This window comes from Vipera ursinii (genome assembly GCF_947247035.1).
Source record: "Vipera ursinii genome assembly, chromosome: 1".
NCBI lineage: Eukaryota > Metazoa > Chordata > Lepidosauria > Squamata > Viperidae > Vipera > Vipera ursinii.
In genome coordinates this window covers 20172176-20190839 of record NC_139512.1, presented here as the reverse complement: position 1 = coordinate 20190839, position 18664 = coordinate 20172176, and positions in this window count along the sequence as shown.

The window sequence follows — 18664 nt, the reverse complement described above, 5'->3', positions numbered from 1 at the left end:
GCTACAGCACGGAGATGGCATTGGTCGCTCTGATGAATGATCTCTGGAGAGCCCGGGACTGGGGCCATTCCTCTGCCCTAGTCTTATTAGACCTCTCGGCGGCTTTCGATACCATCGACCATGGTATCTTGCTGCGACGCCTCAGGGGACTGGGAGTGGGAGGCACGGTTCTGCGTTGGTTCTCCTCCTTTCTCCAGGGTCGCTCGCAGTCTGGTGCTGACAGGGGGACAGAGGTCGACCCCGAGGCCTCTCGCTTGCGGAGTCCCTCAGGGGTCGGTCCTCTTGCCTCTCCTGTTCAACATCTACATGAAACCGCTGGGTGAGATCATTCACAGTTTTGGAGTAGGGTACCATCAGTATGCTGATGACACCCAGCTTTTTATCTCAACTCCAAACAATATCAGTGATGCCCTAGACGTGATGTCCCGCTGCCTGAAAGCGGTCCGGGAATGGATGGGGAGGAACAGGCTTCAACTGAACCCGGACAAGACTGAATGGCTGTACGTACCGGCAAGCCAGGATATTCAGAACGTCCCATTGCTTAACATCGGGGACAAGTTACTACCCCCTGTTGATAGGGCCCGCAACCTGGGTGTCCTCCTAGACTCGCAGCTCTCCCTGGAAGACCACATAGGAGCTGTGACCAAGGGGGCCTTCTCCCGGGTTCGACTAGTTCGCCAACTACGGCCTTATCTGGACCTGGATTCCTTACGTACAGTCACCCATGCCCTTGTGACCTCTCGCCTAGACTATTGTAACGCTCTCTACATGGGGCTGCCCTTGAGATCCACTCGGAAGCTTCAACTGGTGCAAAGTGCAGCGGCACGGACACTCTTGGGAGCCTCCCGATACTCCCATATCACACCTCTCCTCCGTGCGCTGCACTGGCTTCCGGTTGCCTTCCGTGTGAAGTTCAAGGTGCTAACAATGACATACAAAGCCCTACATGGCATGGGTCCGGACTACCTACGGGAGCACCTTCTGCCAATGTCAGCACCCCACCGTCCTGTGCGCTCCCACAGAGAGGGCCTCCTCAGGGTGCCACCGCTCAAGGAATGTCGGCTGGTGGCCCCCAGGGGGAGGGCATTCTCAGTGGGTGCGCCAGCCCTCTGGAACAGCTTACCAACCGAAATCCGGATGGCCCCCGACCTCCGTACCTTCCGACGCGACCTAAAAACCTTCCTGTTCCAGCAGTCCGGCCTGGCATGATAGCTTTAATTGGGGTCCCAGTTTGTTTTTACTATTGTTTTTTATTGTTTTTTATTGTTCAATCTGTATACCTTCCTTCCTCTGTACACCGCCCCGAGTCCCTCTGGAGAATGGCGGTCTATAAAAACAAACAAATAAATAAATAAATAAATAAATAAATAAATAAATAAATAAATAGACATTATTGAAATGAATTGGAGATGAAAAGATCATGTGTTTCTAACCACTGGTTTAAATGTTCCTCCATCTGAAGAAAGAGCCACTTGAATTCCCATCATGGGCAAAAATCTATTAGATTGATTTCAAAATTTGTTTTCCCAACTGTCCTTAAATATTGATGGTTATTTGCAATAGCCATTGGTTTGCCTGGTTTTTAAACTATGTGGTGGAGTTGCAAATCTCAGAAGCTAGCAATAAATGTCAATAGCTGCAAGGTTTATAATAAACTCAATCTTTGCTCAAGGTATTCTCCATGGATTTGTATAAGCGCACTAATATATTGGGAGATTATGGTCATCAAGTGTAATGACTCCCACACATTTTGGTGCAAAACTACAGATCATTCATTTAGAAATCCTGAATATCATGTACCTGCAGCTGTTTGGTAGCTCACTTTCAATCAATATGTGCATAGGGGTACAATAATTCCTCTGTGGTTTTAGATTTAAACACAGATAAACTTCCAAGCTGGCTAACAATATCTGTAAGGGAAATGAGGCAGCTAATAGATTAGCTGAAAAGTAATAAAGCTCATGGGGATGACCTTGTCCTTACTACGGTATTCAAAAAAAGCAGTGATTGGTGGACTGCAATACCAACAGCACTATTTACTTAGATTAACAATTCAACTCACATTCCAAAAGCCTTGGGAATGGCAGACTAGCCAATCTATAAGAAAGGCCAGAAGAAAAATCCTGCAAATTGCCACCCACTCATGTTTCTGAACATAGTCAGCAAAATATACACCAAACATTTATACAAGAAACTCTCTGACTGGATAAAAGCCAATAGTAGTAGAACAGAAGAACAAGCAGAATTCAGATCCACAGCTGACCATTTACTTAAATATGAGTATGACTGTTCAATTCTAGATACCCTTGGTTGACCTGAGATCAAACTTGGATTTAATTTTCAGAGCTACTCTATGGAAGAACTTCAGAACATTAAGAAAAGATTTATCAGATCAGCAGTAGCATGCAGAGCAACTTCATTCATTTGGTTTCTCTAACACAGGGAACAAAACAAGGATGTCTCTTCACCACTGTTCAGTTTCTATATATGTTCAACGGAAGCATCTTCACAAGCAAGAGTTCAATCATCCTTGAACATCCTGATATGCCAGTATATCCAGTGGTGGGATTCAGATATGTGAACAACCAGTTCTCTGTGTGGATGCCACTTCTGTAAGTCTGTTCTGGGCTTGAGCAACAAAAAAATAGCTACCAGTTCTGCCCAAGTGGTGCAAACTGGCTGAAGCCAACCACTGAGTATATGGTCATCCTATCCTGTTCAGGGCTCAGAAGAGCAATAAAAGCTTTTACACAATATTGTCAGAACTAAAATTTGCAAATAAGCTACAAAAGAACTCCTAAAGTCTTTTGTCAGGAGGGTGAAAGAGCAGATCTGGACCACTCCTGGTAGTAAACTAGAGCAGGTCAAATGTTTCATTTTAACTCATTCAAACTAACCATGGTTTGACCAAACAAAACTGATATGCCTGTTCCATGTTTAGCTGAAACAAAATGCAAAATAGTTTTGAATATTTCAACTAAAGGAAAGTGATGATCACTCAAAACAAGTTCCACGGGATGCGAACATTCTGGCAACCATGAGAAGGCAGCAAAGAGATACATAAGACTCTATCTTTGCTCCCACCTAATGGTCATCTCTTATATTTGCAGCCCAAATATGGTAGCCTTGCCCAACCTTTCTTGGAACTCAGAATACAACAGTAATACACCTGTATGAAGAGAGAAATTATTAGCATTGATCCTTCTGTTTTTGATCTCTCATGCAAAACATAACCCTTTCAAATTCATTAATTCCTCCAAAGCAGGGGTGTCAAACTCGCAACGTCATGTGACGTGTCACAACGTATCGTGACTTGTTTTCCATTGCTGGCAATGGGATGGGCGTGGCTTCAGCATGATGCATCCGGCCCATGGGCCAGCAGTTTGACACCTCTGCTCCAAAGCAACAGGACATCCTGGCAGAAGATATTAAGGTGCTTCCAGTCAACTCATTATGTGGTTATTTAAAAAAAAACAAAACTCTAAAACTGGCATCTTTGAAATTAAAGTTATTTATCTTCTAATCAAAGTCATAGCCCAGACTTTGCAGACAGTCAAGAACATAGATTTTCCACCTCCATCCCTTTATTTTAATGTTCTATCTGCACACAGGTTTATTGTGGTTGCTTTGTTTTGCTAGCTGGATCTTTTTTGTTGTCTCCTTTCTGTTGGCAATACAACAAATTTGCTTGGTGGAGACCCCACCCTGGAATACAAATAATGTCCTCTCTGCCTGGCTCCTAGCATTTAGATCCAAAAATATAAACTTCAGTGATTCATTAAAAGATGTAGCGCACACTTGCTCAGAAAAAAAATATTTTCTTTTTCACTTGAACTGTTAAAGAATCAGCCTGAAAAACAATAAAACTGAGCACAATGATCTCTTTCAAGCAAAAGGCACAAGGTCTGCATCAATGGGATCCAAGCACATGTGCAGAGTAAGCTTAGCAGCCAACCAGGAAGAGGTATATTTTGCTTTTTAGACTACATTGTGAATTCTTCATAAACAAAAAAGACACAAGAGAATGCAAGTCACAGAGTACAACAATAAAGAAACATTTTTAAAAGAACCACAGCATACCAAGCAAGCAAACTCATTGTTTTGTTTTTCAAAGGCTTTCAAAATCAAAAAGTCCAAAAAAGCCGGTCTACCAAAGCAACCCCCATAAAACCTTTTTGAGAAAAAATAATAATTAAACTGCATTGATGATGGCTTCAGATTCTTGATGGTGGAATCGATTTCAGAATACCTTTGAAGCTGGAAGGCAAAATCACTGCAGATAGTAAAGCATCCCCAATTTCAGAATCAACAGGAATCGGGAGCTTGCAGAGTTCATTCACACTCTAGTCTACACCCACAACTCAGCTCATCAGCCCTACCAAATCAACACTGTGTGAGTAGTTTTTCTATTTACATCATTTGATTGTGAACTTAATCACAGTAGTGCATGCTCACCCACAAACCCTTTGATGTTTCCTCCAGTTTTCCATTTGCTTTCCTTTTGAAGGCAATACACATTAACCTACCCAGTCCTGCTTCCCCTAAGATTTTTAGAAAAAGCAGCAGTAATTTATTTTCCAGCAGCCAGGCAATTACAAGGTGATTTCTCTTCTGTTAACCAGAGCGTTGACTTTATACTGCATATGCTGTGTGCTGTAAGCATATGTGGCCTCAGAGGCAGTGTACATTATTTTTCCCAGCTAAGGCAACATCATTATTGATTATGGGTAAACGTAGGAAGACCATGGCAAGTGGGACTGGGGGAGTTTGGAGAGCCATTGGGAGATGATAGTGAATCCCACAGCAGCTCTGATGATATCTGAACTAAATAAATAACTAAATAAGGGATGCAGGGTCATTCATTATGAGCTTCTCTCAGCAATATTGCTGAGGGACTGAAAGTGACAGCCAGGAAACCACAATTGTTTGTTTGTTTGTTACATTTCTACACTACGTATCTCACCTAATGACTCTGGGCAGTTTAAAACAGCATAGTTGATCTCATCCAGTCCTATGCTATTGGCCAGGAATCATCCCTGTATGATACAGTATGTTCTAGTCTGCAACTGGTATAACCCAGATGAGCTTATTTCTTAGGGACTGCTATCAACTTTTAATATTTTTATTTTATTTTATTATTCTGTTTTATTTTATTTCTGTACTGCCTATCTCCCTCAATGTATCAGTGGGAGCTGGAGAGTGAGAAGGGGATAGTCCTCTGTTCTATAGTCCTAGGCCTCCATAGTAGGTCCAGGAATTCCAGCAAGGAGAGACTAATTCCTGGGGAAATGAATCACTCAACCAAGGCACTGTGCAAGCATGAGTGGTAGTGGTTATGGGCTTCTCAGAACCTGAGAAAGTGGATGATGCTTTGCAAAATTTTATTCGCTCAATTTTTTGCACATTCCTCCATTATCAATAAAACAGTTAACCACTCCCTCTGTTTTTCCCCCCCTCCAATAAAGAATGGTTACCAGCATCAATTTCCTGGATGTGCAGCTAATGAGTAGTCTGGCTTGTTTGCTCAACAGTGAGGTACTGGTGAAGCGGGCAGAGCAGCGCCTGCATTTTCTGCGTTGCATGAGAAAAGCACATCTTCCTTTCCCTATCCTTACCACTTTCTACAGAGGGACAATCAAGAGCATCTTGTCATTGTTGTTGTTGTTGTTAGTTGCGAAGTCATGTTCGACCCATTGTGACCCTATGGACAATGTTCCTCCAGGCTTTCCTGTCCTCTACCATCTTCTGGAGTCCATCTAAGCTCACGCCTACTGCTTCAATGACTCCGTCCAGCCATCTCATTCTCTGTTGTCCCCTGCTTCTATTGCCCTCAATCTTTCCCAGCATTAGGCTCTTCTCCAGTGAGTCCTTCCTTCTCATTAGGTGGCCAAAGTATTTGAGTTTTAGCTTCAGGATCTGGCCTTCTAAAGAGCAGTCAGGGTTGATCTCCTCTAGGACTGACCGGTTTGATCGCCTTGCAGTCCAAGGGACTCGCAGGAGTCTTCTCCAGCACCATAGTTCAAAGGCTTCAATTCTTTGGCGCTCAGCCTTTCTTATGGTCCAGCTTTCACTGCCATACATTGCAACTGGGAAGACCATAGCCTTGACTATGCGCACTTTTGTTGACAGGGTGATGTCTCTGCTTTTTAGTGTGCTGTCTAGATTTGTCATGGCTTTCCTCCCAAGGAGCAAGCGTCTTTTAATTTCTTGGCTACAGTCCCCATCTGCAGTGATCTTGGAGCCCAGGAAAATAAAATCTGTCACTACCTCCATTTCTTCCCCATCTATTTGCCAGGAATTGAGAGGGCCGGATGCCATGATCTTGGTTTTCTTAATGTTTAGTTTCAACCCAAGTTTTGCACTCTCCTTCTTCACCCGCAACAAGAGGCTCTTTAGTTCTTCTTCACTTTCTGCCATTAGAGTGGTATCATCTGCATATCTTAGGTTGTTGATGTTTCTTCCAGCAATCTTAATTCCAACTTTTGATTCATCTAGCCCTGCCTTTCTCATGATGTGCTCTGCATATAAGTTAAATAGGCATATAAACAACACTTATATGCTATGTCCTGGACAAGATCATACAGCATCACAGTCTGGTTTAGAAGCATCACTGCTTCAGACAGGAAGGAGGTTCAGAGAGTGGTGAGGATGGCTGAAAAGATCATTGGCAGTTCCCTCCCTTCCATCCAGGACATAGCACATAAGTGTTGTTTGTGAAGGGTCAGTAAGATTGTCTGGGACACGACACATCCTCTTCACAACCAGTTTTCCTTTTTACCTTCTAGGAGGAGGCTCCATGGTATCCGAAGCAGAACATCCAGATTCAGACATAGTTTTGTTTCATACCGTATTAACTTTCTGAACTCTAAAGCTTCCTCCTTCCATATGTATTCAAGATGGGCAGTGATTAATATTTATATGTTACATATATGTAAGAGTATAGGTCTATACATATTTTATATAGTATGCTTAAATGTGTGTTATGTATGTGCACACTTTGAGAGCAAGCAACTAAATTTCATTTTTAATGTGTGCCCGCAGTAAAAAATGACAATGAAGTTTATCTATCTATCTATCTATCTATCTATCTATCTATCTATCTATCTATCTATCTATCTATCTATCTATCTAACAAATTTAGAGATAATGTAGTGCTAAAATGCCTTAGGCCAACTGATAACATTTTAGTAACATAGCCTCCCTCCTTAATCAACCAGTCAGGGCCATGGATCTATATCACACTGGTCAAGCTTGCAGTCCAAGTATCCTATCCACTTCCAAAGAATCAACAGGACCAAACACACTTCAAATAAGGAAGCTTGTTGGGCCTACTGTTCATGACTGGGAAGACATGGTTGAAATCTGGATGCTCCTATGGTCATCATTCAACCATGCAGTTCATGGTTATTCTCATATCTTCTGTCATGTAAGGGTGCCAATAGAAGAATTTATTTATTCCCATTTATTCTCTGTTCTTGTTTTTTAATTCATTCCCAAATGATGACATAGCTCATCACCTTGTCTGGCACCTGAGTTTGCTCAGAATTCTGATGAGGGACTTCACTATATGCTTTTAGAAAATCAGAATATATACAATGTATATGTGATAATCTTTGTCTCTAATAGAACAGAATATCTGTCACCCAGGATTGAAACTGTGGACTTCTTGGTGCTCGTTTCATTACCCAACTAGGTAACATCATTAATGCAAGTGAGTGTTGAATTTGTTTGCCCTGTAATTTTTGGTGGGGGTGTAGTTTCCTCCCTGGCGGTTCCTTGATTAAAATATTTTTTTTTTCTTCCTGATTGATGCCGATACCTCCTTTTTTGAATGAGGGTTGCTGGTGGGGGTGCATTGTAGTATTTTGTTTCCTTCTTAATTTGTTTTATTGTCTAGTAAATGAAGTTTATCTATATGCATCTGTTGACTGATTTGTCTGAATGCCAAACTTTGTTAATATGTTTAGTGAGTCCATCGAAAGAGTCTAAAACGGGGGTCGACAAACTTAAACATTCAAAGAGCCATTTGGACCTGTTTCCCACAGAAAAGAAAACACCGGGAGCCACAAAACCCTTTTGACATCTAAAATGAAGATAACACTGCATATATCATTTTTTACCTTTATGCTATATATAAAATAACAGAGCTGTAGCAAAGGAAAGAGCCACATGTGGATCCGGAGCCATGGGTTGCTGACCCCTGGTCTAAAAGCTTCTGGCAATTATGCCATGAGTATGAGAATATACTTTTTCTTCCAGCTTAATAGTGCTTATTCTTATTATCATCCCTTTTCTGCATTTCACCTAAGGAAATATTTCTGCTGTCTTAAACTAAATGTAAGACTTTGTGTTCTGAACCAGCCCTCTTCTGGCCTTGTAAAGGCAAACCCCTATTTAGAAAGAAGAGACTGGAGAGCGTCCAAGGCTAAAAGGCATCCGCCAAGATTTATTACGCAGTTAACAAAAACACTAGAGCTTGTCTTCTCAAGCGGAAAAGTTGCTTTCAGCAACCAGCCCCTCCCCAAACACTCCTTTTATAGAGAGCTCAGGGCGTGGTCTCCCTGTGCCTCCTCCCGAGGAGTCCCACATTCTTTCTTTGTTTGTTCCTGCTCGACTGCCTCCTGCGTCGGGCGTCCTTGAACAGGGCCAGCTGTGGGTCATCATCTTCCGCACTATCGGGCTCACGCAGCTGAGAAGAGGGCCCCGGCTGGGAACTCTGCCAAGCCTCCACGCCATCATCAACCGGTTCGTCTCCCACACGGTCCTCCTCCCCCTCATCTGAGTCATCCGACACATCTGAGCCGGCTGCCGAAACCACAGGCTGGCCCTGAGTCACAACACTATCCCGCACCGCAGGGCCCTTCCCCCGGGTCTGCCGATCCGGATGCGGTCGGGATGGGAACTGTTCGTGAAACGCAGTCACCAACGCAGGGGCATGAACGGCGGTCGCGTCTTCCCATGTGAAGTCCTCCGGCCCGTACCCTTTCCACTCGATCAGGTACTGGAAGCGACCTTTCAGCCAGCGGGAATCCCTGATGCTGGCGACCTCGTACTCGGGGGTGCTGCCTCCATCACGAGTTCCTGATGGGGGAGATTCCGCTTGGCGAAGTGGACAGGCCGGTTGTTCGGGGACCAACAAGGACCGATGGAAGACGGGGTGCACGCACAGGGAACGTGGCAGAGTTAAACGATAGGCGACTGGATTGATGATGGCCTCGACTGGGAACGGTCCAAGGTAACGGTGGTCCAGCTTCCTCGCCGGCCGAGTGGATGGTAGGTTCCTGGTGGACAGCCAGACCCGATCCCCCACCGATAGTGGAGGCGTATCCCTTCTCGACCGATCGGCGAACCTCTTGTAGTCGGCCTTGGCCTTCTCCAGCTGCCGTCGCACCAACCGATGGATCGCCTGTAACTCCGCCATAAATTCGTTCGCTGCCGGCTCCGATGAGTCCACGGGAGAAAGGGGGAAAAACCGGGGGTGATAACCCACGTTGGCCAAGAACGGTGTCATCTGCGTGGAGGTGTGCTGCGAGTTGTTAAAGGCAAACTCGGCTATGGCCAAATAGTCCACCCAATTGTCCTGCTGCAGGTTAACGTAGCAGCGCAGATACTGCTCTAAGATGCCGATGACCTTCTCGGTACCCCCGTCGGTCTGAGGATGATGCGCGGACGAGAGGCAAACCTTAATGTCCAACGCCCGCATCAACTCCTGCCAGAAGCGGGCTGTAAACTGGGCCCCCCTATCGGAGACGACTCTATCGGGAAGGCCATGCAGCCGGAACACCTGTTGGATGAACATGCGACTAGTGGCGCGAGCTGACGGTAAGCCGCGACAGGGGATGAAGTGCGCCATCTTGGTCAACATGTCCACCACCACAAACACTGTCGTGAAGCCGGAGGATGGGGGTAGATCCGTCAGAAAGTCCATGGACACAGCCCCCCAGTGTCTCTTGGGTGTTGGCAAGGGCTGCAGTAAACCAGGCGGGGCCCCTGTCGCTGACTTGGCCTGCCTGCAAGGAATGCAGGAGGTGACATAAGACTGGACATTGTGTCGGACTCGGGGCCACCAGAAGGTACGGGAGACCAGGTTCAGAGTCTTGAACAGGCCAAAATGCCCCGCAGCCGGGTTATCATGACACTGGCTGAGGACGAGTCCCCTGAGTGGCCCTCCTGGAACATAGAGCCGGTCACGATAATACAGGAGTCCATCCGCGACCGACCAAGGCGAATCTGGCCCCACCTCTTCCTTCTGCTGAGCCACCCACGCCTCCTGCTGCTGCGCCTCCCGGATCCGAGCCCGTATATCCACCGGCTCCCGCACCGCAGCAAAAGACTCGACGGGGATCACTGTCCTGGGCAGAAGCTTGTCTTCCGCTCGGGTGTATTCGGGCTTTCTGGACAGAGCATCCGCTCTCTGGTTGTGCCCGCTTGGTATGTACCGCACCCGGAAGTCAAACCTCGCAAAGAAGAGGGACCACCGGATCTGGCGTTGATTCAAATTCCGAGCGGTCTGCAGGCTTTCCAGATTCTTGTGGTCCGTCCGGACCTCGATCTGATGCCGCGCCCCCTCCAGATGATGCCTCCAAGCCTCGAACGCCGCCTTGATGGCCAGCAGCTCCTTCTCCCAGATGGTATAGTTGCGCTCCGAGGGGTTCAATTTCCGAGAGTGATACGCGCAAGGGAAAAGGGTACCGCTGGGCGTCGTTGCCTGGAGTAACACGGCCCCAATGGCAATGTCGGAGGCGTCCGCCTCCACGACAAACGGCCGTTGCGGGTCGGGATGTTTCAAGATGGGCTCCTTCATGAAGGCGTCCTTCAAAGCCTGGAACGCCTGTTGTTTGGGGGCGTTCCACTGGAACCGAGTCTTCTTCTGCAGGAGCCGGGTGAGGGGGGCTGTCAAGGCAGCAAAGCCAGGGATGAATGTCCGATAGTAGTTGGCAAATACAAGGAGTCGCTGAACGTCCTTCACGCGACGCGGGGGTTGCCAACTCTGCAACGACTCGACTTTACTCGGCTCCATGGCGATGCCCTCAGGAGAAATGCGGTGACCCAAGAAATCGATGGTCACCTGGTAGAACTGGCACTTCTCCAACTTGGCAAACAGCCGATGTTTCCGGAGGCGCTGCAGGACCTGACGGAGATGCTGATGATGCGCTTCACGCGACGGGGAGTAAATCAGGATGTCGTCCAAGTAAATCACGACAAACTGGTCCAACAGATCCCGAAAGATATCGTTCATAAAATGCTGAAACACAGCGGGGGCGTTGGTCAGGCCAAACGGCATCACCGTGTACTCGAAATGTCCATAGCGAGTACCAAACGCCGTCTTCCACTCATCACCCGGCCGAACCCTGACGAGGTTGTAAGCTCCACGCAGGTCCAGTTTCGTGAAGATCTTAGCCTCCCGGAGTCGGTCCAAGAGCTCGGGGATGAGGGGCAGCGGGTAGCGGTTACGCACCGTGATGGCGTTGAGTTTCCGGTAGTCACAGCAAAGCCGTAACTCGCCCGACTTCTTTTTGACGAAGAGCACGGGCGCAGACACTGGCGAGGACGAGGGCCGGATGAAACCACGAGCCAAATTCTTTGTCAGGAAGTCCCGCAATGCAGCCAACTCGGGTTCCGACATGGAGTACAAACGCCCCACTGGGAGAGGCGCGTCAGGGACTAGATCAATGGAACAGTCATAGGGCCTGTGCGGGGGTAATTGGTCCGCCTCTGACTCGCTGAACACATCAGCAAAGTCGGACAGTTCGGGAGGCAAGGAAACCCCTGAGGAACCCTCCACCTGGCAGGCACAGATATGGCGGGTGTGGTCCACGCACTGCAAACCTGGGAAGGTGACCAAGTTCTGAGACCAATAGATCTGTGGATCATGCGCCCGGAGCCACGCCAGTCCCAAGACCACGGGGAAGTGCAGATCCGAAGTGACGTAAAACTGAATGGCCTCCACATGGGTACTGATGGCCATACACACGGGTTGCGTGGCGGCCGTAATAGGCCCGGACAGGAGCACTCGACCATCGATGGTCTCCACAAGCATGGGTGGATCCACTGGACACTGGGGAACAGCCCATTTGGCCACAAAGGCCGAATCCATAAAGTTAGTGGTAGCCCCAGAGTCAATTAAGGCATGGACTGGAATCCCCTCTGGCTTGCCAGGAAGGATCAGTCGTGCCTCCAAAATCAAATGCCGTGGAGGTTCACAGGCACCGTCGGAACGGCGTCGCTCGGCGTGGTCGTTGTGGGTCGCCCGATCTTTCACACCGTCTAGATCGGGCTCGGGCCGTTTCCCGATAGCAAAGCAGGGGACTTTCTCGGGGCAGGCTTGGTCACTGACGCCCGCTGACGCTTCTTCGGGCAAGAAGCAGCCAAATGTCCAGGGTCCCCACAGTAAAAACACAACCCCTCCGATCGTCGTCTGTCCATTTCCGTCACCGATAGACGGGACCTGGCGGCACCCAGCTCCATTGGCTCCTCCCTCTGGACTGGGGGCTCACGCACAACAGGGGCGGCAGGGGTCTGTGGGGTGGCACGGCGACTCTTACGCTGCTGCAGCCGGGCATCGATCCGCAGACAAAGATGGATCAGCCCATTCAGGTCTGAGGGAATGTCCACGCGGGCCAGCTCATCCAACATCTCCTCTGACAAGCCATCCTGAAAGGCATCCACGAGCGCAGCCTCATTCCAGGCGGAATCCTGGCTAAGCAGCTGGAAATCGCTGATATAGGCCTGTAGAGGGCGCTGACCCTGCCTCAAAGCTTTCAGGCGTCGGGTGGCAGTCTGCGCCTTAATCGGGTCCTCGTACATGAGGCGCATATGGTCACAAAACCCCCCAAAGTTATCCAACAAAGGGCTAGGCTGTGCCAACAGAGGCGTGCCCCAACGAGCTGCATCTCCCGACAGAAGGCTCAACATGAATCCCACCTTATCTCGGTCAGTGGGGAAATCAGCTGCTCTCACGCTGATATAAAGCTGGCATTGTCCCAGGAAGGCAGGAAACAGTTCTGGTTTACCAGCAAATTTATCCGGCATAGCTATCTGACATTTCCTCCTGGGTGGGGGTGCAGCATGTACCTGAGCTTGCAGTTGTGCCACCTGAGCTGCCAGCAAAGTGAGTTGCTGGGTGAGCTGGGCATTCTCGGCAAGAAGCTGCTCCATCGTAGTAATAAGGGGTGGGTGGCTGAAAGCAAACTGTTCTGAACCAGCCCTCTTCTGGCCTTGTAAAGGCAAACCCCTATTTAGAAAGAAGAGACTGGAGAGCGTCCAAGGCTAAAAGGCATCCGCCAAGATTTATTACGCAGTTAACAAAAACACTAGAGCTTGTCTTCTCAAGCGGAAAAGTTGCTTTCAGCAACCAGCCCCTCCCCAAACACTCCTTTTATAGAGAGCTCAGGGCGTGGTCTCCCTGTGCCTCCTCCCGAGGAGTCCCACATTCTTTCTTTGTTTGTTCCTGCTCGACTGCCTCCTGCGTCGGGCGTCCTTGAACAGGGCCAGCTGTGGGTCATCATCTTCCGCACTATCGGGCTCACGCAGCTGAGAAGAGGGCCCCGGCTGGGAACTCTGCCAAGCCTCCACGCCATCATCAACCGGTTCGTCTCCCACACGGTCCTCCTCCCCCTCATCTGAGTCATCCGACACATCTGAGCCGGCTGCCGAAACCACAGGCTGGCCCTGAGTCACAACACTTTGGTTTATCCTTGGCCCTTTCACCCAACCAATATAGCTCAGGTTATTGCTTTCAAGTGATATTTTCTACAAGCACTTCCATTTTCTCACCTCAGACAAGGTTATAGGAGCAAGTCTAAAATAAGTATACTGCTTTCCACTTTTGCTTTTCTTTGAAGAATGGAAGACAGCCTTAAACTCAACATCTGAGCATCAGTCTGAAGAGGCCTGAGCCTTCTAAAACTTGGGATTGGTTGGTTGGTTGGTTGATTGATTGATTGATTGATTGAATGGATGGATGGATGGATGGATATGCCATCCATTTTACTATATAAGTGATGCTGAGTGACTTATAAATAAAAAGTTCATAAAAATCCTTACAAAAATATAAGAAGTTAAAAAGACAGGGAAAGTGTCCACAAATTACCAAGCAACCCCTGGGTTGCCTACCACTGTTGGATCCTATACTAGTTAATAATCTTCTGGATGGCCAAAAGAATGGGGGCCAACCTCACCTCCAGAGTCAAGATGTTCCGTGGAAAAGGGGTTATGACAGAAAAGGCCCATCAAAAGCAAAAGGAGAACTCTGTGAATAAGTGTAATATCTTTGACTTCCACTGATTGTCTGATGTGTTTGATTGAATTCTTTGCCAGAGATAGGGAAAAAGAAGATTTCTGATCCTTCTGATACTAGAAGCAGAAAGAATTTGTTCACAAGATCAGTGGTAGGCAGCTTACCGAGGCAATATAGATTTTTAGCATTAGTATTTCTTCTGTTAGAAGAATGTCTAATCTAAGGAGTCCAGGGTTTGAATTGAAAAACATTACTTCAGTAGGCCAGTGTTCACAGAAAGCAAAATGCAGAGCTACAACACAGAGATAAAGAAAGCACAGGAGCTCATAGAACTGGATTGTAAGAAAGCAGGATTCCTTAGTAGAACTCCTGCAAGAAGAATGTTTCTTATTTTATAAGTTGTTCTAAATGTGCCAAATGAGAAATACCAGGAGCACATGAGATTAACATGTCTTTGACAAATAGAAACACACACAAGGAAGCAACCCATTTGCCTTATTGCTAAAGCCCTAGCTAAATTGCTGTTGCAGAAGCATGATTGGATAGGATCTAACATGATAGCATTGGCAAGTTAATTAGATAATTGCTGAACATGCTAATTGATTTTTAATTAGCAAGAACAAAGCCTGCAACTAAACTATGCCTGGAAGATAGCTTCCTCATTAGGGAGCTAAAGAGTACATTACAAATGTAGAAAAACATGTTTGCAGAAGTATGTTTGGTTAGGATCTAACATGACAGCATTGGTAAGTTAATTAGTTGCTCAACATGCTAATTGGTTTTTTAACTAGCAAGAACAAACCTTACAGCTACACTCTGCTTAGAAGACAGTTTCTAAGGGAGGAAGCTAAAGAGAGCATATAAGAAAAGGTGGTCAAAAACATGGAGGATGCACCTCTTCAAAGAGTTCGTGGCCTCCATTTATTTTGGGGATTGTTGTGACAGATAGATACTTTTCTCCTCAATACACCATTGAAAAGGAATCTTCAAGCTAGTGATCAGGTTGCAGAAGAACCTAGGAACTCATCCCACCTCAAAATATTTTTTTTCAAAAAAGAAGATGTGGTTCTCTGATAAAAGTTGAGAATAATCACTCCCCTTCAACTCCCTTTACAATAAGTTCTGCATAAAGTATACAGGTAGTCTTCAACTTACAATAGTTCATTTAGTGACTGTTTGAAGTTACAACAGCTGGAAAAAATGACTTATGACCGTTTTTCACATTTACAGCCATTGTGGCATCCCCATGGTCACATGACCAAAATGTGGAAGTTTGGTAACTGACTCATATTTATGACAGTTGCAGTGTCCCAGGGTCATGTGATCACATTTTGGGAACTTCTGACAAGCAAAGTCAATGGGAAAGCCAGATTCACTTAACTAACTTAACAACTGCAGTGATTCACTTAACAGCTGTGGCAAGAAAGGACATAAAATGAGGCAAAATCCATTTAACAGATTTCTTGCTTAGTAACAAAAAATCTGGGCTCCATTGTAGTCATACGTCAAGGACTACCTGTATACCAGGAACGGCTACAATCAAATCCAGTTCTGGAAACTCTGAAAATGACACTGTTTTTTTTTCAAGAAGTAGTTCAATCCAAATTAAAAAGCTCAATTTAGAATTCAGGGGCAGGCAACCTTGGCTCTTTTATGACTCACGGACTCCAACTCCCAGAATGCTTGAGCCAGCATAGCCAGCTGTGCTAGCTCAGGAATTCTGGGAGTTAAAGTCCATGAGTCATAAAAAAAATGCCTAAATTGCCTACCCCTGATTTAGATCAAGAAGAAAATTAATCATTCCAGTTTGGGGTTTTTCTGATGGGATAATGCATGTCAAAATATGCAGAAACCAGAGGGTGTTCGTGTTTTGCTTCCTTAGAACCTTTTTTTTAAAATTTATGTAACTTCAAAATTTTAGGACAAAATAAGAATAAATCTATAGCATTAGTGGGTAGTGTTTCCCCATGCTGAACACAGGAAGGTGTTGGATATTTTTTTCCTTGCTTTTTCTTTGTCAAATCAAGAGAGAACTCTGAAGAATTAACTTCATTATACTTTCATAAAGTAAACCATGAAAACAAGGAAAAGCAGCTTTAAAAATTCATTATTTAACCATGTGCAATATGAAAAACTGAACAATTTAATTTTAATTTTCTTAACCTTCCAGATCCCCCAAAAATGTAGTCATAACTACAATGTAGTACATGAAAACAGACAAGGAAAAGGAAATCACCAGAAAGTAGCACCAGGATTTTGCTCTTTCCAGCTTCCTTCTGTTTGTGCTAAGCATCAGTCGTACATGGACTCAATGACTGATCACTTTCACTGGTTTCCTTCAAGAGCTGGCTGAAGAATTCTGGGTGCCGAAGTCCACAAGTCTTAAAGTTGCCAAGTTTGGAGACCCTGTGCAACAGTGTAACATGCTTGATGCTTTCCAGATGTTCTGACAATACTTTGATACTGGTCCTGCTGGCTAAGACCATATAAATCTGGAAATCACCAATATCACAAAGTCTCTTTTTCTCAACTACACAATTCATCATTAAAATATGAAAATATATGCAGAAATTCAGGCATGCATGCAAACTATTGTTGTTTTTTAATATAATGGTATCAATAGACAATCTTTTTTTAGAGATAGCTATCCTTAGTTTGTTCTTCAACCTCATGAAGATGAGTGGCAATAGCTGGTTATGCTAACAGATGGCAATCTTTCTCTTGTCTGTGGTTCAGTTGCCATTAAATTCAATTTTGTTGTAGGTTTTGTGTGATAAGAGTGGATAGTGGCATGTCATGCATCAGAAGAGGTGACAAGAACAAATATGAAAAGAGGGGCAAATAAGAATCACTATGGTTAAATATATAGAGTTCAGAACCTTGTGGGTGGGGATGAAGATGGAATTCAACTCTGTATGCACTTCATTTAAACGCCTATTGACTGCTAGAGGCAATCAATAGAGAGATAGTAATCAGCAGTGGAGCTCTGCGTTTTTATCTTCTTTCCTTTGACTTTGCATACCTCTACAATATGCCTCTTCTTGTTTAGACTAATATTGTCAGAAGTTTCATCATTTCCTTACTCCATCAATTAAGTCTTCTATCTTGGATCTGTGCAGCTCAAGCATCTCTTTGACTCACTCCCTCTCTTCATAACTGAGGATAGTGCACTGCTTGTAGGAGATGACCAGGCTGAGCCCAAGGTAGGGGTCAAATGCATCACCAGTCACAAGTCCCTGCGTGCCCACATGAGATCTAAGTCCGGCCCATCTTGAATTCCTTTCTTAAGTCCTGCTAATTTCCCTTGACCATTAGTAGTTTAAAGTTTTGTAGAGAGCTTAAGCCTGCAGTAAATCTTTATACTCATTTGAACTGCCTGAATCTCTTGATTTCCCTGGTGCTTGATATAGTATTAGTAATTGTAACTCAAGCTTTCCTATCAACTGGTTATTTTCTAAATAAAACCTATCTTTATTTGTTTTTCTTTCCTGCAAACACCGGCTTCAGGAGTGTTTTCTTATAAAAGTTATGCTTCTAACTTTAGCATTTCTTTTTCCATGCCTTTTTTCTGCTGTGTAAAGCTATCTGCTACCCAGCAGCTTAGTAAAGCTATAAAGAGAATTAAAAAAAAAGATTTAAAAATGTAACTGCTGTTCCATTAAAAAAAAGAATAGAATAAGTGGATTATATTATGGGCAACATTACATTTACCTTGAATACCAATTGCTGAATATTCCAAATAAGAATGTACAACTTTAGGTGAGTGAGAAACATGATTTCTACCACCCCCTGCAATTTTTTAGTGGTTTTGCTCATTCTGTTGTTTGCATTCAGAACATGGAATATAGAAACATAGGGCTGGAATGAGCTTCAGAAGTCTTCAGGTCCAATCCACTGGTCAAGGTAAGAGACCTTATGCCATCTTGGTCAAATGCTTCTCCAATCTATTTTTGAAAATCTCCAGTGATGGAGCATCTACAACTCTGGGAGGTAAGCTATTCCAATGATTGTTCTCATTGTCAAAAAATTTCTCCTTACTTCTAGATTGGATCCCCTTCATGGATTACTGCCTTGTCGTGGCGAAGGGGCTTGCGTAATTCAATGAAGCTATGAGCTATGCCGTGCAGGGCCACCCAAGACGGACAGGTCATAGCCGAGAGTTCTGACAAAACGTGATCCACTGGAGAAGGAAATGGCAACCCACTCCAGTATCTTTGCCATGAAAACCCTATGGACAGTACCAAAAGGCAAAACGATATGATGCTGGAAGATGAGCCCCTCAGGTCGGAAGGCGTCCAATATGCTACTGGGGAAGAGCAGAGGGCTAGTACTAGTAGTGCCAGAAAGAATGAAGCGACTGGGCCAAAGCCGAAAGGACGCTCAGCTGTGGATGTGTCTGGTGGTGAAAGGAAAGTCCGATGCTGT